The 21,351-nt window shown below is 38.3% G+C and overlaps 1 protein-coding gene across 3 annotated transcripts in view; it reads left to right on the top strand.

Moving 5' to 3' along the window:
* The window catches only part of Col4a6 (collagen type IV alpha 6 chain), a 312,614-nt gene that overhangs the window by 58,879 nt on the left and 232,384 nt on the right, over positions 1–21,351 (top strand). Inside the window, exon 1 of one of the 3 annotated variants that reach the window (XM_031368795.1) lies at positions 2,049–2,080. The exons of the other annotated variants lie outside the window; for them this stretch is intronic. The gene's annotated coding sequence lies outside the window, so the exon portion shown is untranslated. Of the gene's footprint in view, positions 1–2,048; positions 2,081–21,351 lie in introns of those variants that run through there. 3 annotated transcript variants of the gene reach the window in all.

Below are 21,351 nucleotides of genomic sequence, written 5' to 3'. Positions count from 1 at the left end.
GGAGAAAGTTACATGTAAATAAAGAAAATATCAAAAAAAAAAAAAGAGAGAGACTGTAACAGCCTCATTTGCATAAATCAATACCTTTTTAGTGTCCTTTGTAGAAGAACGAACTAGTCACAACATTACCTTAAGGTAAACTATGATTCAGAACAAGACAGCCTAAGTCTGTGAAGGCTGAAAGAAGTCAGGATGCTTCGAAAATATTTAAAGCTAACCAAGGTCTGTTCACAACTTTCTTTTAAATTTTATTTGTGTGTATGGGTATTTTGCATGCATATTTGTGCACCATGTACATTTCTGGAGCCCTCAAACGTCAGAAAATGGTGTCAAATCCACTGCAACTGGAATTATAGATGGTTGTGTGTTACAATGTAGAAACTAAGTACTGAATCTGGGTTCTCTGGAAAAATCAGCTAGGCCCTGGTTCAGAGGATTTAAGAGAAGAAAATGATTCTAAGACCCTGGAAGGTAAAGCATCATGTGTTTGTGCAGAAGCTCCAGCCATTATACAGAAGATCTAGTATGGTAGACACAGATGGCCATACTAAAGAACAACTTTTCCATGTATATCATACAGCTTTATCATAGAAAAAAGATCCTACCTAGGACTTTCACAGCACAAGAGGAAAAGAATCGAATGCTGAGTTTCAAAGCCTCCAAATACCAGAGGCCTTTCTTGTAAAGGAATAATTCACAATGGATGACTTTTAGAGAGAACCAATGCATATTATCTTAGTTACTGTTGTATTGCTAAGAACAGACTGTAGGCATAAATTGTCTCAACCTACTTTCATACAGGTTCAAACTCTATTCTAGCTCACCACCCACCAGAGGGTCTTAGGGCACTGGGGATGTAGACCTGCTTAAAAATAGTTCTTTCAGGGCAAGTCCAATCTTCATTGTCAGGATCTCAGTCCAGTACCAAACTTCAAATTTGAATCAGTGGCTAAGGTCCAATCCTCTCAGCAGCTGCAGACCAGTCCAGTCAGGAGTCATTACACACAAACCAGCAAGAGCCTGAGGTCATGAAAGCTGCAAGCAGTAGCAAGAACTTCACAAACCAGTACATGTGTGTCATTAGGGAAGAATAGCAAGGCAGAGCAAAGCAAACCGATGCTCGAGCTCCCACTGTCTGTGGGGTCATATTTATATTCCCTCTAAATACCACTCATCCATTCATGCGTCTGCTACAGCAAAACATCCTTTCACCTGCGTCTTCTTCAGTAAAACACCCTTTCACTTGTGTGCTTCAGTAAAACATCATTTGGCATAACTGAATTTCCAAAGAAACCTGAAGTTTTCACTTGGAGTGACAGCATAACCAAGATAATTTTTATCAAAGAAAACATTTAAGTGTGTGTATGTGTGTATGTGCATGTATATGTGTGCATGTATGTTCTTGTATGTATGAGAGAGAGAGAGAGAAGAGACTGAACTTTTGAAGCTCACCCCCAGTAACACATTTCCTCCAACAAGGCCATACTTTAACAAGGCCACACTTCCTAATCCTTCCCAAACAGTTCCACCAACTAGGAAGCATTCAAGCATATGAAGACCATTCTCATTCAAACCACCATATTTTTACCATTCCAAAAATGCTAGGATATTAAGACTTACACTGAAGTCACTCTGACAGTGTTTTTATTTTTTTAAAGTAAATGGAATAACAACATTTATATGAATGGAGTTCTGTTTGTGACATGGTTTAGTGAATATTTAAAGCCCACAGTTGAGACCTTATTCACAATTTGCTTATTCACAATGCCCCTGGCCACCTGAGAGTTTTAATGGGAATGTCCAATGAGATTAATGTACCTGCCAATACAACATTCATAATATAGCCCATGGTTCAAGAAATAATTTTGACTTTGGGGTTTTATCCCTGAACCAATGGTTTCTGTTGCTGCAGCATTTTCTCTGTTTAATCACATTAGGGCACTGACAGGCCTGTGACTGGACAGGAATAAGAAGTGGAGCTGAAGTTGGAGGAAGAAAACGTCAGGAGCAGGAGGAGAAAGAGATCATCATAGAGGCAGATGATGAGGACGAGTCAGGCCCTACATGGTTATACAACCAAGTAAAGCTTTTTACAAAATAGATTCATAGGGTTAGAATATTGTCTTCATTATTTGATTCTGAAGTTATTGTTTTGTCATCTTATAAATTGTGTTTTTATTATTATATAAATCTGATTGGATATTAAACCCTTAAGAGTCATGCTTTACTTTCCGGGTCCTAGGTGCTATCTAAATGAATGGTTGTGGTGGCGGACTCATTTTTTTTTTAACTATTCCTGCAACATTCTGTAAGGCTACAGCTGACATAGAAAGAGATCCCACTGATGGATATGTGAAAATAGAATGAAAAATCTTGAGGAATGCCATAGTCATTATAGATGCCATCAAGAACATTTTACATTCATAGATGGGATCAAAATGAATGTCGACAGGAATATGGTACAAATATTGCCAAGCCATGTAAGTGACTTTGAGGGGTTTAAAACTTAGAAGGGAAATGTAGCTGAAGATAATGGTACAAATCACAGCCAAGACAGAAACTGTGACTGAGCAGTTAAAATATCATAATAAAACGTTAACAGACAAGAACTCACTTCTTGTAGATGAACAAAGAGGGTTGCTTTTTATAATGGAATCTGCTTTTGGTGAAGAAGCTATGTGCATAATTGTAATGACAAGAAGGCATTTAGACTATTAAATAGAGTGTCTTGGCAAAGCACAAACAGGTTTTTATATAACCAACTTAAATTTTGAACGAAGTTCTATTGTGTATAAGTGCTGGGAAACAGTACCTCATGCTTCAGAAATATATTTCATGAAAGGAAGAGTCATTTGTTGCAATGGACTCTCCATTGTTGCCCTATTTGAAAGTATTACCAAAGCCATACAAGCTTTTAACCTCCACTATCCTAATCAGTCTATCACCAAGCAAGATCCTCTACCACCAATAAGATTATAACCTTTTGGAGGCTCAGTTGTCATCATTTTAGTAAGAAAGTAGTAAACAAAAACATATAGTTTTTAATGGTTATGCATACCCAGTAGATTAATATAATTTTAACATGATGATTATATGTTCAGTAAATAGAAAAATTCATATGACTTATTTTGTTGTGAGGGTCCGGCATTGAACCCAAAGTATGCCTATATTAAGTGTATAACATCCTTATACAGTTGTTTTAAAGACTAAGTGAATTATTCTGAATCACATATGCTACATTTCACATAACTTTCTATAAATTCTTAATACATAGTAGCCATTTATAGGTCCAGATTTCCTGGACACTAGTTTGGCTTTATTGTTTTGCTAGATAAGTCAGCATATATGAAAGGCCTGCTTTAGCTCCACTTTATTTTTTATTACATATTTTCTTTATTTACATTTCAAATGTTCTCCTATTTCCTGGTTTCCCCTGTGAAAACCCCGCTATCCCCTCCCCCCTCCCCCTGCTCACCAACCCACCCTCTCCCGCTTACTGGCCCTGGCATTCCCCTTCACTGGGGCATAGAACCTTCACAGGATCAAGGGCTTCTCCTCCCATTGATGACCAACAAGGCCATCCTCTGCTACTTATGCAGCTGGAGCCATGGGTCCCCCCTTGTGTACTCTTTGGTTGGTGGTTTAGTCCCTGGGAGCTCTGAAGGTACTGGTTAGTTCATATTGTTGTTCGTCCTAAGGGGCTGCAAACCCTTCAGCTCCCTGGTTCCTTTCTCTAGCTCCTTCATTGGGGATCCTGTACTTAGTCCAATGGATGACTGTGAACCTCTACTTCTATATTTGTCTGTTAGCTCCACTTAGAGACTGAGCTTTTATCATCTTCAGTCTGAGGACTTTGGTGTTGGCTTATTCCACAGCTTCCTCCCCAACATGATGAAATTTTCTCAACCCTTGGACCAGAAATGGAAATTTGGTGCATTTCCAAATTTCAGTTTGTCACTTTCTAGATCTATCTGAACCTAGTCATTCTAAATGTAAAGACTAAGACTGTATCAGTGTTTTCCAAATGCCATTTCCTGGATCAAATTTAGCTCCTATCAGCATACAATTTTCAGAGAACACTAAGGAAGCCTTTTTCCAAAACCAGACACTACAGTCAGTTTCCCTCTTTACAGCTGCTAGTCACTGCTATGGTAAAACCTACAGCTCCTTTACGCAGATATGTTCAGCAAAGATCATATCATGCTTAGTTTTGATGAGATAAGAATTCCAAACAATAGTTGTTGTTTATCACTCTAGACATGTTATCAAAGAAACTGAGGCCAATAAACTTTTTCCCCTTGGGTTTTTCTCTAAAGCACTCAGTTTTCCTGACACAACTCCACTCTTGGATTGTGTTCCAACAAAAGACCAGTGAATTGATTGTAGATACTGAGATTATGAGAGCCAAGTACAACTTTGAGAAGATGCCCCTTTGCAAAGAGGACCCACTCTTTTGATGTTATGAAGCATAGAATCCTCCTAAGAGAAAAACAATGATCCATTTCTCTGATGCTGCCCTGTACTTAAAAGTTTTTCAATCATCTCCTTAGTTTTGTGAACTCCCATTTCAGGTAAGGGGTATAATTCTGTGTCGGAGAAGCAAAGAGATTTTGTTTTTCCTTGTTTTCCCTAATCTCAGCAGCAGCTTAGCTGAATCAGTCCTTCATCATTTTTCTTCCTTGTTTTCCTTGCCTTTCTCTCCCTGCAAGTAACCAGTCTGTTATGCTCCGCATTGTTTCAATCCCATCTCTTTTCACAGCTCTTAGTCATAATCTTGTTTCTTAAATATGTATCTGCAGTTCACCGAGGCATGTGATTAAGTGGTTATCGTGTCAACGACATTCATGAGCTCATTTTTCCCAAAGCAGAAGCAGTTTTGGACAGCCATCTTACTTTTGGTCACAGTGTAACCCATACAAAGGTTAAAAAGTCACCATCCTAACAGGAAGCAACAAAAAAAGGGATTGTGACGACTGAATGTGAAACAATGTTCTCTAAAGTGAGTTTGTGTTATGTAGATGTCCATAGCAATGGATACAATGAAAGAACACTTTCTGAGAACAGGCAGATCCCTTTGTAGAAAATACATAATTTGGTGGATAACTGAAAAACAATAGTCCAGAAACATGAGAACACTATCAGCTAAGTAAGGTCAGGAAACAGGGCAGAAGTAGCTGAATTTTTGCCTCACTTCTGAGTGATCTCAGCTGCCTTAGTGAGAGGAGTGCAATGTTTTTCTTGTATTCAGTATCCAACACTACTCATGTCTATTGCCCCCCACCCCGCCTTACTGTTTTTTTAGATTTATGGCTCTAAATAGAAAACTTGATTTTTGAATGAACTTGTATTTGAAAACTTCTGCTTTGCTAAATCAAGTTGGTTGTTTAAATTCTGCAATAAATCAGAATTCTCCAATCTGAAAGAGTATGAAAGCATTGAATACATTGTGCTTCCAATTGTACTTTATTAATGGAAGTACCACTGCTTTCCTTAACAATTAAAGAGTTGGCTATTGCCAAGGTAATTGCCGAATATTGTCAAGAATAAGGGAAAAATGGTTGTTCACACATACACTACTGATGAGAGTAGAAACTGATGTAGACATTTTAAAAGAAAATTTAACAACACATGTCAAAATTCATTTCTCTTTGATCTATCATTTCTGTTTCTTGATGATTGGCTCACAAACATAATATTTAATTGAGTTTGTGATGAATATTTACTATATAGATGAACATTGTATGTGTATTTGAATGTCTCAGAAATTGGGATATACCTTTGGTTCAATGAAATATGATATTGTCTCACATTCAGTAGGAGAAACTTCTATAGATTTGTTGTGTTAAGATTTAGAAAAGCCTAATATATATAGATAGAAGCCTGAAGGACTAACTTATATTCATCCCACAAAATATCCCATGCAGCTATGAAAAAGGATGAGATTATACTATGTGTGGCAATTTGGAAAAAAAAGTTTCAGAAAGATATAATTAAAGGGAAACATTAAGACATATAACATTAAGCTTTAAAAAATAGAAAAAATCCAGTAAGACACAATAAATACATTGTTTATAATATGTGTGGATACAATTTTCTGTTGTAACAGGTAAACTATTGTCCAAGATTTCTTCTGGGGTGAGGGTTAGCTAGTAAAAGACATTTAATTTTCATTTTGTATGTTTTTGGACAATTTGAATTTTCCTACCATGCTCGTATATTGAATTTTTCTTTAAAGGCCACAAGAGGTTTCTTGGAGATAAATTGCTATTCTTTTCCTCTTTTATGCTTTTCTGTATTAAAAACACACAATAGATGTTATTTTAAAAAGGAAATCAATAAGACAGGCCCTGTCTCAGTAGAGTTCATAATGAGTGTGATAACCCAGAGAACAGATGGTTTTCTAGATCCAAGCATAAAGGTTTGAACAAAGTGCTTGGGGTGGGAGGTGGGAGATGCATGGAAGGGAAACTTACTCCATCTCGCTAGAGTCACGAATAAGGTGTCAGAGGAGATATCACATTTGAGTTCAGGCTTGTTCGAGCAGAGGACATTGGTGGGAAGCAGTCCAGAGAGCACAGACAGCCATCAGTCACAGCAGTCTGGAGGCTATAATTGGGTCAGGGAATGTGGGAGGATACAGCAGGGACAGACACATTACTGTGAGGCCCTGAGTGAGCATGTGAACAGAAGTACTCAGAGTATGTACTCTGATCTTGGAGCTTCCAGCTCTTCATCTCTAACCCTAAGAGCAGAGTTAAGGAATGCCTGGCTCCAAGAGAAGCAGTAATAATAGAGATCTCCCAGAGTTTGGAGGTTCTGCCTGACTCTTTCCTAAAGCAATAAGGTGGAATTCTAGAGAAACTATACAGGATGTATTTACATGCAACTAGAACTCACTCTGGCAATTAATAGTCTTATCTTTAGCATTCTTGCTTCTGGAATCTGCCAATATAGTCTCATCTCAGAAAATCTCTGCTACAGAATGATTTGTGAAAGGTTTGCTAGGATGTATGAAGATATGTTATGGCAAAGATGATATGTCCTAATTCTCCAACCAGCCTGTTATGCTATGGGATCTAGAATGTTTAAAACTCCAAGATCCAGGTGATGGTGACCCATGCCTTTAATTCCAGCACTCAGGAGGCACAGGCAGATGGATCGCTGTGAGTTCAAGGCCAGCCTGGTTTACAGAGAGATCTCTAGAACAGCTAGAGGTGCACAAAGAAACCTTGTCTTGAAACAAACAACAAAAACTCCAGGAATCTGAACAAAATAGAGAGTTATGTGTTCTATATGTGAAGCTGATCATCTCCAAGGCTTTCAAAGCACACACATGACAGAATAAAAAAGAAAAAACTACCATACTCATCAAATCTAAGATGAAATTTCTTAGCTTCAGTAAACAAGGCAGGTAATATTAGCACTAGAAATATAAAATAGGTAGAGCTCAAAACACGTGGTGCATGCTGTTGGGAAAATTGGAACATCAAGTGCCCAATTTCATTATCTGTGTGACCTAATAAAATAGTATTTTTTGGGAATATGAAAACTAATGTTGGATTAGACTTAGAGTCAGCAAACTATAACTAGACGTAGGTATTTACTCTTCTGTCCCATGCAGAGAAAGTTTGCTGTTCTATGTACAAAACTGATGACTTAAGTTCAGTTTAAGTTCCCTGGAACCCACAGTGAAAGAGAAAGAGAAAAGTGACTCCCAGAAGCGCGCGCGCGCGCACACACACACACACACCATAGTGTGCTCATGTATGTATACACACATACACTAACAAAAATTTAAAATTGTTTACTAATATCCTATCTATGCTTATTATTGACAAAACAAAACTTTATGAAGCATTTACTATTTACTAAGTGATATGAAGTTTCCAAACACAATCCTAGTACTCTTGGGCCTTATCCAATTTACAGAATGAGATAGGATTTTGCTGGTGTTGAATATTTTTATGAATTCTCTGAGAATTACATACAGCATATTTTTTGTTTTCTTTTTTATTGGATTTTTCCTTTATTTACATTTCAAATGCTATCCCCTTTCCCAGTTTCCCCTCCTCAACCCCCATCCTCTCCCCCTCCCTCTGCTTCTATGAGGGTGTTCTCCCACCTGCCCACCTACTCCCACCTTCCTGCCCTGGCATTCCCCTACACATGGGCATCAAGCCTTCGCAGGATCAAGGGCCTCCCTTCCCACTGATGCCAGAGAAGGTCATCCTCTGCTACATGTACAGCTGGAGCCATGGGTCCATCCATGTTGACTATATTCATTATCCTCCCCAACTCCTCCCAAATCCACATTCCCTTTTCTCATTCTCATAAGCATCCACTTTGAGTTCTTTCATTAACAGAAAAAAAAACACCAAGTCCAATTTGCATTGCCCAACTAATCTTGGGAGTTGGTCTTGCCCTGGAGTGTGATTGCCTTAACAGATGGTCACACCATTGAAGACAACTAATATTCTTTGAGGGTTGGAGGTGTGGGTCACTGGTTAAGAGCCCACTTTCCTCCTACAGTGGACCCATGATGGATTCTCAGAACCCACATCAGGTGACATACAACTGTCTCTAAATCCTGACTCTTCCTCTCCCAGAAGCTATTAAATTCTAATAGGATGTATGAGAGATTTTGGGTTTTGTCTTTAACAGAACTGCAGTAGATAATTAAGCACATAGAACAAATTATGTCATGATATATTGCATGATTAACTGGGTTTATATGTGAGTCTGGAGTCACCTTTCTATATGCATGCATTTATTAGTTTTGTCCTCCATTCTGTAATACATATGGAATTCCTATTATGTCCTAGGTACTAGGCTGGGTTATAAGCTAAAATCTACTATTGAAAACGATGGACAAAAACTTTGTATTTTTGTATCTTATATTCTACAGGGGAATATACAAATTAATAAAAAAAATACACAGACTGAAATTATCAGTTCCAGTAAGGGATCCAAGGGAAAAGAATACAATCATATGATTAGGTGAAACAAAATAATATGATCTCTTCTGGGGAAGTCAGGAAGTGCTTTCTAAGAAAGCATTTCAGTTGAAAATTAAAAGGGTGAATAGTATCCATAATCTGTATAGCTCTGCAAAGAATTGTTTCTTTTCTTGATTCTTAGAAATGGAGTCTGGGGACATGCAAATCAGTGTTCTACAAATCACAGTTTAAAAATGCCTGTTTAAAACTCACTGGTATATCATTTAGCCAGCATTAGTTTACTAATGCAATATAACCAACTGGATAAGGTTGAAATAGAATGGAGTGAAATTTTCCAGCATCATTACTGAGAAGAATTATTTTGTAAAACAATGCAAAGCACATATCTTGGGGCTGAAGAGCTAGCTCAGTGGTTAAGAGCTCTTCCAAAGGTCCTGAGTTCAGTTCCCAGTCCCCACATGGCAGCTCACACTCGGCTGATGTTCTCTTCTCATATGCAGATGTACATGCAAAGTATCCATATATAAAAAATACATAAACAAGATAACATCTGTGTTCTTTAGTTCCCTTCTTTTATAGATGAAAGTCTTTCTATGTGTCCTTTTACATTCTTTTCAGTAATTATGAAAGTAGGAAAGCGCCTTCTCACCATTGACTGAGTGCCTACATTGGAGTATGAGAGTGTATGTATAAAGTGCCTTGTAAACAGAATACTATTCATTGTTCCAGTAGCCTCATGAGGTAGAAACAAATTTATCATCCTATTGTAGGAATTGATAAGCCTGAAATGGTACCTTAAGAATCTGTTAGGTTTTTATCACCTATATTTGACGATCCCAATTTTGAATTAAGTCCACCTTATTCTAGAAAAATCATTTTCTCATTCCTGAGCAACTAACTGTGTATGTACTTCAAATCATTTAATTCTGAAGCAACAAAACACATTGTTTTCAAATAGACATTAAATGATGCCTGATGATATATATAATCAGTGTCCTAGCCAAGCAGATATGTAAAAGAGAAATCACCAGAGAAGGGAATTGGAAGATCAATAAACTGCTTGACATTAGCCAAGAGCTGAGTGATACTCCTCTACATCAGGGGACATGGCGCTCTGCAAGTAAAACAAGAGCAAGGCCTCAGGGAGGAGACACCAATGCTGTCAGAAAGAGTCAAACTGGCCTATTAAATTCCCATCAAATGAAATAGGTTAGCGGGTGCCTCTGTACATTCATACTCCAATTACTTCATTCTTCCTCAACAAACAATGGGAACAGATGGAGTCCAGGGAGAAACCCTCAACGACTAAGGAGTAGGAAATTAATAGTCTGGGGGGGGGGCGGGAGTCACAGAATTAAAACTCCAAAGGCAGATTGTACTCAGCCATAGAATGAGCTGTACTTAAAAGAGGTGATTGGAATAATGTGAAGATAATTTCACAAGTGGCCTTCTTAAGACCCTATGGTTTAAAGTGGCAATCTGTAGGGTGATGTGATAAAAAATTACTTTGATGTTACTAATTCTGACCTAGGTTTTGGAGAAAGAATCTTCAGTTCTATGGGCCTCAATTTCCCAGACTATAAAGTAAAAATGGCAAACTCTTATCATTTATTGTCTTTATAAAGTAAGAAACAAGACCTTTACCAGACCTGCGGAATCAACTTTGCATGCTAACAAATTACTCTGCTGATTCATCTGCATAGTTCAACTTGAGAAACTTGCCTAGGCAGTTCCAGCCCACACTCCATCCTGCTTCCTGTGAACACCTTGAGCATGTGGGCTTGTAAATCTTATCATTGAACTTATTTCCAGTTTGTTCTTTTGCAACCTTGAAACCATCGATACTTAGCCAGCAACTAAACATTCAATGATTTTTGTGTTATAAGACATTTTAACTGTCTTTTAATTCCATATGGGTTTATTATGAATATGCAGATGACAAGCCACTGTGTGTACAAAAAAATGACTAATATGTAATACCTACCTCCAAAGGGACTCAGGGCTAGTAGAGAGAAATTACTTGCTCATTTTCTTCCATCCATTGTTCATTACTTCCAGTCCATTATTTTGCTCCAGACACTTGAATAGTTGTTGAGAAGAAGAAACAACACCTGAGAAAATACTTCATTTTTGAACCTATCAAAATATATTTGAGCATTTAAAAGTAGTCTCAACTTTTTACCATTACATTGGGTGTGTATTCAGAGATTGTCTAATTGGTAAGGGGGGGGGCAGAAAAGACTACAGAAAGTAGTTAAGCTTGAATTTGGAAATTGAATATGAACTCACAAGTAGACAGAGGTCTCCCACAGAAGGGAATATATATATACTAAGTACATGATTTTGCTTAGGAGACATCAAATCATAAGCTGTAGGTATGTCAGGAAGAAATATATATATATAATATATATATATGTATATATATTATATATATATATATATATATATGAGTGCATGCTATGGGGCTCAAATTACTATGGGAATCATCTTAATGTATATAACATGTATCATGTGAAAATTTTTCCTTACTTTCACTAGACAACTGGGAGTTCTCAGTGGTTATCTGATGTATTAACTCAGAACGTATCTAGTAAAACCTTCTTGAATTGATTTGAAATAAAATAAAGCCCTCTTAAGAATGGAAACAAAGTTTCCTTTAATTTGCCCTGGGCTCCAAAATCTCAGTGAAAATGGCTACTGTGATCCAGGAGTGAAATATTCCTGATTGAAGATATGGCCCTATGTGACTGCCAATCAAAGCACAACTTTAAAGGGCTGGCAACAAATTTACCAAACTGCAATACAAACTACTGTGCTTTACAAACCTAGACAGAGCATCTGATATGAATGGATAATCATTTGAAGGCCCCTACACAGATAGCAGGGGTGCAGGTGTTTGGAAATGTGAGGTTCAAGTACATATGTTTGGCTTTGAGATAAGCTTTCAGCAGAGAAAATAAATGCTTGTGCTTTAGGGTTGAGACACTGAGTTTCTAAGCCTCTTCTACTTACCAGCAGTGTGCTTCCGGGATGTCTGAGCATGGGAGCTAACAGCAATACAGCTTTTCATTTTTAACATGATTCCCTACTTGGATGAAAGCACTACAGTAGCTGCGTCTTTAAACTCCCACTAGATAACTCCTGTGAATGTATTTCACTAACCAGCTTTTGAGGATTGTGCCAGCTAGTTTTTATGCCAACTGGATATAAGCTAGAGTCATCTGAGAGAAGGAAACCACAAATGAGAAAATTTATCCATAAGATCCTGTCATAGGTAGGTAATAAAAATAAGCCACAAGGAATCCTACTATTAACTACTTAAAAACTTTAATGCACATAACTATGTATAGATATACAAATCTAGTTTTAATGAACTATTTACTTCTGGCCTGACAGTGCTCCCTCCAAGAGCCAAATACCACCTAATAAAACCCAAAGTGCCACTCAAATTTGAAACCCTCTTGATGTTTTTAGCCAGGGCTGGCCAAGAGACTCAAAACATACAGCCTATTGCTGTTGCCCATGGTTACCACGCAGAAGTGGAAGGTAAATCTCTATTGCTGAAGACATCGTGTGCTTTATTTTTTTTCTTTATTCCTTTTTATTAAATATTTTCTTTATTTACATTTCAAATGATATCCCCTCTCCCAGTCTCCTTCCGAAAAAAAAAAAAAAAAACAACCTATTCCCTCCCCCCTCTTCCTGCTTATGAACCAACCCTCTCCTGCTTCCTGGCCCTGGCATTCCCCTACACTGGGGCATAGAACCTTCACAAGGCCAAGGGCCTCTCCTCCCATTGCTGACTGACTTGGCCATCCTCTGCTACATATGCAGCTGGAGCCATGAGTCCCACCATGCGTACTCTTTGGTTGGTGGTTTAGTCCTTGAGAGTTCTGAGGGTACTAGTTAGTTCATTTTGTTGTTCATCTTAAGGAGCTACAAACCCTTCAGCTCCTTAGGTCCTTTCTCTACCTCCTCCATTGGGGACCCTGTGTTCAGTAGAATGGTTGGCTTTGAGCAGAGATACTTACATTTGTGCCTAGGCAATACCTTCTTAACTAATTATAGTTACTGTTAGTTCTTAAAGCCTGGTAGTAAACAGCATGATTTCTAACAACAACTTATAAGCATCTGTCCTTATGGCCACAGATAAGTTTAGTCTTCACTTTTCATCAAGGGATCTTCTCTTTGCAACAGACAAGGACAATGATAGAAAGCCACAACCCATCAAAATGCAGAGTTGTGGAGCCCATTCCTAACGGATACATCTACAAAACACTCTCGCACCAAAGCCTGGGTATATGGAAAGATTGTGAAACCATGTCTCCTAGTAATATCAGAAGCCACACCTATAAAGTCTCACAAACATGACTGTCCAATGTGAGCTGAACAAGGATGAGACCGATGAACATGTCAATCTGGTTGAAGAAAATCTCATGAGGCCTCAACCCTACACAAAAATTATAGACAATTGAGGAAAGCTGGGAACAGGAGAGGTCGTCCTACTTAGGGAAGAGCCCAATAATTGGTTGTCTAGAGTCAAAGGATCAGCACTGAAAAGATAAATGAAGGTAGCATTATTGGGACTGAACAGGTCATATTTAGGAATATATATGTATATACATATATGCATGCAATTAAAATTACTAACAAAAAAGAGGCCATGAATTCAAACAAGAGTAGATAAGGGTATATTAGAAGACTTTGGAGGGAGAAAAGGAAAGAGAGAAATGTTGCAATTTTACATTATAATGTAAAATTTTTAAAATCTGCTGCAGGCAAGCCTGTATGGCATTCTTAATTAGTGATAATGTGGAGGAGCTAGCTCATTCTATATGGAAGGAGACTGACTAAGCAATCTATTGGGGGGAACCAGTAAGTACTATTTCTTCATGGCTTCTGCATCAGCTCCTGCCTCCAGGTTCCTGTCCTCTTTGATTGAGTTCCTTCCCTGACTTTCATCAATGATGAACACTAACATGGAAATTCCAACAAAGTTAACCCTTACCTCCTCAAATTGCTTTTGGTCATGGTGCTTGTCACAGAGGTTGTAACCATAAATAAGACAAAAGGTCATTTTTTTCTTTTTTAATTAAATTAATTTATTTTTTACACTCCATATTCCATTCTCCTCCCCCATCCACCCTCCAACTGCTCCATATCCCATACCTCCTCCCCACCCCCCGGTCTCCACATGGATGCCCCCACACCCTATGCCACCTGACCTCTAAACTCCCTGGGCCTCCAGTCTCTTGAGGGTTAGGTGCATCTTCTCTAAATGAACACAGACCTGGAAGTCCTGTACAGTATGTGTGTTGGAGGCCTCATATCAGCCAGTTTATGCTGCCTGTTTGGTGGTCCAGTGTTTGAGAGATCTCAGGAGTCCAGATTAATTGAGACTGTTGGTCCTCCTACAGGATCGCCCTTCTCCTCAGCTTCTTTCAGCTTTTCCCTAATTCAACAACATGGGTCAGCTGTTTCTGTCCATTGGTTTGGTGCAAATATCTGCATCTGACTCAGCTGCTTGTTGGGTCTTTTGGTGTGCAGTTAAGCTAGATCCCTTTTTGTGAGTGCTCCATAGCTTCAGTAATAGTGTCAGGCCTTGGGACCTCCCCTTGAGCTGGATCCCACTTTGGGCCTGTTGCTGAACCTTCTTTTCCTCAGGTTCTTCTCCATTTCCATCCCTGTAATTCTTTCAGACAGGAAAAATTCTGGGTCAGAGATGTGACTGTGGGATGGCAACCCCATCCCTCACTTGATGCCTTGTGTTTCTGATAGAGGTAGACTCAACAAGTTCCCTCTCCCTACTGTCGAGCATTTCATCTATGGCCCCTCCCTTTGATTCCTGAAAGTCTCTTACCTCTCATGTCTCTGGTGCATTCTGGAGGGTCCCAAAACCTCCTGTTTCCTGAGGTTGCCTGTTTCCATTCTTTCTGCTGGCCCTCAGGGATTCAGTCCTTTTCCCTTACCCAATACCAGATCAGGAACCTGATCTGGACAAAAGATCCTTTAAAGAGTTTCTAATCATCCAGATACAGAGATGCATGAGTGATTATTGGATGTTGTTTGTTCATGGGATCATTGATTTATAAGGTTCAAAGAGGCAACTCTTACCTAAACAACTCCCTCTATGAGATCGCTACAAATAATAATCCTGCTCTTTGATTGTGCCTTTTAATAGGACAGTGCACCTCTAGCCACATATACACAGTCCATTTTGTATGTACCAGTTCTTGACAGCCATTCTAAATAGGTGCAGGGTGAATCTGAGCCACAGTAACCTCAGATTACATAAATATAGGTAAATATAGCATAATTCCTATTGCAGATAACTTGATTGCCATGCATTCTTCTAAACTTGAGATCCCATCATAGCTCAAAACCGTGTGGTTTAAAGAACATAAGGAAAGCAATCAAGCTGTGTTCTAAGGACAATGGCTTAGAATATGTAGGGTACAAGTGAAGGGAATGAGGCTGTTGGTACTATAGAGGAGACTTCTGGTTAAATACTTGTCTTCATATATTTGAAGGCTGTCATGGCAGTAAAGGATAAACCTGTTCTATTGTGCTACAGTACCAAAAGTTTGATCAATAGATTAAGCCTATAGGAAATACAATTTCAGTTCAGTATGAGAAAAAGCTGTCAAACAATCTGAGTTGTCCAATGAGCAGTAGGCTGCTTTGAGAAGACACAGTGTCCCCTGTAAGTATAGTCATTCTAACACAGAGTGAGTGGGTTCCAAATTTTTCATCAAAGCCCCGTACCTCTTTGTTTCTTTGCACCTTTGCTCCCAAGAAACTGTGAGACTGTATATCATGTAAAAACCACTAGATTAAGTGATCTTTATAATCCAGTTTATCCCATGTATCCAAGTTCTGCCTTCTTTCAATCAGTTCTTCTTGGTGATGTTTTATTATTGGTAGGAAAATCCATGTAATGTAGGTTTCCAATTGTTACTTGAATCAAATGACTTTTGACCAATCCTACCAATAAGAAAAAAAAGAGGTATTGTACATATTCTTCAATCTGTGTCTCTCCCTATATCTCTGTCTCTCCCTTTCCCCCTTCCTCTCTCTCTTACCACACATCCATGCATGCTTGCACACACACAGCACAACACACAACTGAAATAAAGAAATTAAGACCCAAAGATGCTAAGGCAATTCTCCTAGAACAACCTAAGTTTCATTATTCCATTATGCCTTGACTTTCTGAAGAGAATGTAAATCATTCTCTATATATTCACTAATTACTCAATTAATTTATTTAGAAGTGTGTTGCTATCTTTGATCTCAAGTCAATGACATTTCACTGGCCTCAGATGCTGCTGTGATCTTAATGCAAGAAACATAAATCCATGTGGCTATAGCTGACATTCCCAGGCTCTCTCCTATGAAAAGATTCTTTATTCATGCTGTCTACATTTTATAACTTGCAAGTTGCATCCAGATCCCTTTAAAATCCTTTGGCTATAATCGAATGCTGTCCCAGGCATGACTTAGTGCACTGGGCCTGAGGGAGAGAGTTTCCTCTCTTGGAGGGCTGAGTAGCTCCTTTAATCTATTTACCACAAGTGTTCATTGCTCTGGGGCTCTGGGATTCTTCAGGATGAAAGCCCTCTATAAATATTTGTTATTGTTATGATAACCAGTATGGCTTCCTGAGTGAGATAAATTTGTCTTCTCTCTTCTGCTTCTTGTAGCTTCTCTTCCTAGCTTTTATTTCTCTCTCCAGATAATTTTTGTGTTAAAGAAACAATCTATTTGTGCAGTTAATTAAGCTGAGTACTGTGTGATAGGGCTTAGTGACTTTTCAGGTTGTGACTGCTAAGGGATAAAAGGCCTGAGAGCTGGGGGTTCATACCGTAAATATATTATTTTAATCAACCAAGGGGAAAAAATCCTTGGAAACAGAATTAAAAGTGATAGCAGCAGAATAATTAAATATTGTATGGAAGGGTCATGGGGACTGGTTTCCACAAAATTAAAAATGGTAAATCAATGTTTGTAATATCCTGTAGCCTATCATCAGGATCGTTCTTGATTTCAGGCTTCTATAAGACAACAGAACCTTTCTTCTTAGAAAGCATAACTCCTTCCTTTCTGATCTATCCCCAGACTCATTTTCCAGGTCCATCCTTCCCTTGCCAATAAGCCATTCTTATTCTCCCTTACTTTCAAAGACCCCTCCTTCAAGAGAACAAGTGGCAACCTCTTCATAATACTGCTCTGACTATGTTAACTTTAAGGCATCTCTCTGCTGCTCTTTGAAATCCTGACTTTTGTCCCATTTTCATTTGCAACGTCACAGGTAGGGCAGGAAATTCCAGTAAGCTTCGAATATGAGTTATTCTTGTCTCCCAAGTATTATCAGTTTGAAAGCTCTACAGCCTGAAATGATACGTGCTAGTGTTCCTAAATATACAGTTTTGTAGTAGGTATTACATTAATTGGTTCACTGACAACTGTATGTTTGAAAAGAATCATAGTTGAGTAAAAAAAAAAAATGGAACCATGGGGCATGCAGTTGGATACTGATATAAATTAAAAGATGAGGGGTTCTTAGAAATTGAAATGAAATAAAACGAAATAGATCTCTAGGGCTTGAGATTTATTTAGCAGTTGTGCAAGGGCAGTCAATCCTCCCTATCACCCAGACACAAAACATCTGGTTACATCCAAATATGATTGACACAGCTGTTGGTATGAGTCGAGATACTTCTCCTCTGAAGTTAATGACTTCTGCACAGCTGTGTCCAGTCTTCCAGCAGCTGCTCTGAATATAGTCTTCTGGGATCACATCTGTTGATTCTACACAAGTAAGATACATACATGAGACTCCTTTATTTCCTCAACTGCAAATATGTTGTGCCTGTGGTATTACACTGACCTCTATGTCTAAAAGGCAAATGGTGACCACTTCTATCTTTTAGCTTTCCAAGCCATGTGACCACTTAAAACGAATAGGATTGATTTGTCCACCTGCTCCCACCCTCGCCTTCTTCATTTATATACTGATCCCACTTCAAGTCAGGAACTCCAATTAAGTCCAGAAAAAAAAAAAGAGGGGAAACTTAGTAGGGGCTTAATAAGTTTTTCTAAGTTGGGCTGATTTAATTAAAGATCTGCTAAATAGAGTCTAAATGCTAAGCCCATCTGTGTTTAATTTTAAGAAGAAATGAGTGGTGCTGGGCATCGTCACAAGTCTCCTGGTGCTAAGAAAGGTGTTTCATGGATGGTGTGACAAGACAAGATAAGAAGAAATCGCAGCTTGCTTGAGTCAGATAAGGAGGTAGCTTGAGCAAAATGGTTAAAAGCAAGGAATTTGGCATCAAACAGATCTGGATTAGAGTCACAGCTCTGGTCAATGAGTGTGGTTTAGCAAATATATTTCATTCTCTAGTCCTTGCCTTCACATTTCTAAAATTAATATAATGAAAATGCCAACTTTGTAGCTTTGATTTGAAGGTTAGAGGAAATAATGCTGGGGACTTGCACATTTTAGGGGGCATATAAGGTGCCATTGAAGAACAAAAAGGCAACGATTCAGAAAAAGGAGAGAACGTATTGGCACAGCTTCAGTGGAGTAATTTTTTTAACACTGTGAATAGGTTTGCTTCCACAGTTTGTAGTTTTCTCTATTTTGAACCATGATGAAACCAATCATGTCTAGTGGTGATTCGTTCCTAGAATTCTGAAAGCCTTTTTAGTGTATGCCTTCTCCCCATGCTTCATCTAAAATTCTCACCTTTAGAAACTATCAGAACTGTTTTCCATTTCACCTTCCTTATTCTATCATGTCTTGCCACTTCTAAAATGCCAGTTTATGAAGAAAATTTGAATCAAGGCCTTTCACCTTTCTATTTTTGCTGTCCAAGTAAAAAATAATATTGATTAATACCACAACCAATAGAGTCAGGTGAGAAAGAGTTATTAAAAGTCATTATCAATTGAATTTAGGTCTGCTTAGATATCATAGGTAAAACCAGGTGAAGCTATATTAGCCCTTAAGGAAATTCATTCTCTTATCTTGGTAATTTTAGCTGTTAGCATTCGTGTTCTTATTAAACAAATGTCCATCGGGAGGTATGCTTAGCACTAGAAATACAGAAAAAAAAAACTATTTCACCTTTCCCTGAAGAGGCTCATATCTTAAAAGGGAGATTAAGAAAGCTCATGACTTTATTGCAGAGTTCTGAGAGCTTCAACAGGTATACTGTGAGCATCCTAAGGCATCAGGAAATATTGACAGATCTAGCAGACAAGACTTCTTAAGTGACCTGAGTGTTATTAATATATAGAGATAACTTTAAGTCTGTTTTCATCCATTTGCAAACTTCAGTATATTACCAAATATTTGTGATAAATGGGTTGCATACAGCCTGTACGTGACTTTAACAGGTCTGTGTAATGTCAGAGTTACAAGATGATAAAAATACTTTGTTTACTTGTCTCCTGGTCCCTATTAAATACTAGCCTGAACCATCATGTGCTTAACTGCAGTAATTATTTCCCCAACGCCTCAAGGAAAAGCTGAGAAGTTGGAGAATGGAGACTAAGGGGAGGGGTGACATGACTGAAGTCACTATAGGAAGGTGTAAGAGAGAAAGAGAAGTTTAGTGTATAATTTGTCACAGTAACAAGAGATGATGGACTTCTAGGGGCACAAGAAATCAGACAAGAAATATTATCAGAATGACCATTTACTTTTTTGTCATTATCTCAGTGGTGGTCAGGTAGGGAAACTGAAGTCTGGAATGCAAGTGAAATTTTAGGAATGGCATTTGAAGGCCAGGCCTGAGATAAGTCACTTCATCATATTTGTATTTGTAAGCCACACAGCTTTGGGCTTGGGACTGTGATCTAGCTGTAGAAGAGGCTGATCCTCTCAGGTGCTAGTGTGGGGATCTTGTATGGAGCCATTCCTAATGTTCATAATGATAATATTCCACCTATCACTGTAAGTATGAACTACATGGATTATCTACATCCGTGTGTGCGTGCGCGCGCGTGTGTGTGTGTGTGTGTGTGTGTGTGTGTGTGTGTGTGCATGTGTGTTAGAGAGATAATGCTAAGAAGTCAAATAACTAAAAGAATGGAAGGTAGTCCAGAAAGGAGTGCTGTTAAAAACATGGGTTTGGAGTTATAAATGCTTCTTTTTCACTTTGAAATTAATAGAAGAGTTCTTGCTACCCTGCTGTTATATTATAAGACTAATGAGTTAATGTTTGCAGATATTTTGAGCTTTTGTATTTTCAGATGAAGCAGGCTTTGAGGTCTTCTTATTTTAATGGATAAGTATTGCACATGAATAATTCTAGGGAAATGAGTGCTGGTTACATAGCTGAACTGACTGTCTGGATTGGTGACACATTGCCAAGCATCTTCACACTTATCTTGTTTAATCTGACTGCTTTTCTTGGATAGTTTTTCAATAGGTGATAAAAACTTGGGTTTGTGATTATTGTTTATAAAGAGCTAATATTCCTACGTTCTGGCATTTGCTAACACATTATGACACTTCTTAGTGTTATAGAAAAGCTCACATCTAGGAACTCAGAGATAACTCCAGGGATCAAATTTCTGTTTCAAATTTGATTCAATATGAAATGAGTTATTTCACTGCTCAAACTTCCTTACTTACAGTGAGCATAGCAAAGGGATTAGCTAGATCCACAACTTCCTAAATATCTCTTCTTTCTCTCCCTCTCTGTCTCTCATTGTCTCAGTCTGTCTCTGACTCTCTGTCTCTGTCTCTGTGTGTGTCTCTCCCTCCCTATGTGTTTGTCTGTCTGTGTGTTGGTCTGTTGTTTTTCTTACAATCCTAGAAATTGAATCTAGGACCTAGAACATTCGAGACAAGTAGTCTATCACTGAGCCCTTTATAAACACATTATACAGAATAAGAGGTTTTCTTATGCCGTTTTCATATCTTATATGCCTTCACATCTTCCCTCAGCCTGCCTTTGCCACATTAGCCTTCCAAATCTTTTATTTTACTTTTTTTGTGTAGAGATATGTTCTCACTAAGTTGACAAAGCAAGCCTTGAACTCACTTTGTAACCCAGGAAGTTCTTGAACTTGTGATCCTCCTGCTTCAGCCTCCCAAGTTACTAGACTATCATGTTTCAAACATCTGGACTACTTTATAGAAATCTTTAACTGCATTAGATAATTCCCAACTATTTAGGAGGGGAGTGTTGAGACAGGATCTCATCACGGAATTCTGGCTGTTCTCAATCTCACAAGATCTCTGCCTGCTTCTGTTTCACATGTGCTGAAATTAAACAGGTGTGTAGGTCCACATCTGGTGGCAGTGGAAACAGAGGTTCTTCTTCTTCTTCTTCTTCTTCTTCTTCTTCTTCTTCTTCTTCTTCTTCTTCTTCTTCTTCTT

Source organism: Mastomys coucha, chromosome X (assembly GCF_008632895.1).
Source record: "Mastomys coucha isolate ucsf_1 chromosome X, UCSF_Mcou_1, whole genome shotgun sequence".
Lineage (NCBI taxonomy): Eukaryota > Metazoa > Chordata > Mammalia > Rodentia > Muridae > Mastomys > Mastomys coucha.
This window is presented reverse-complemented; position numbering and strand designations above follow the sequence as displayed.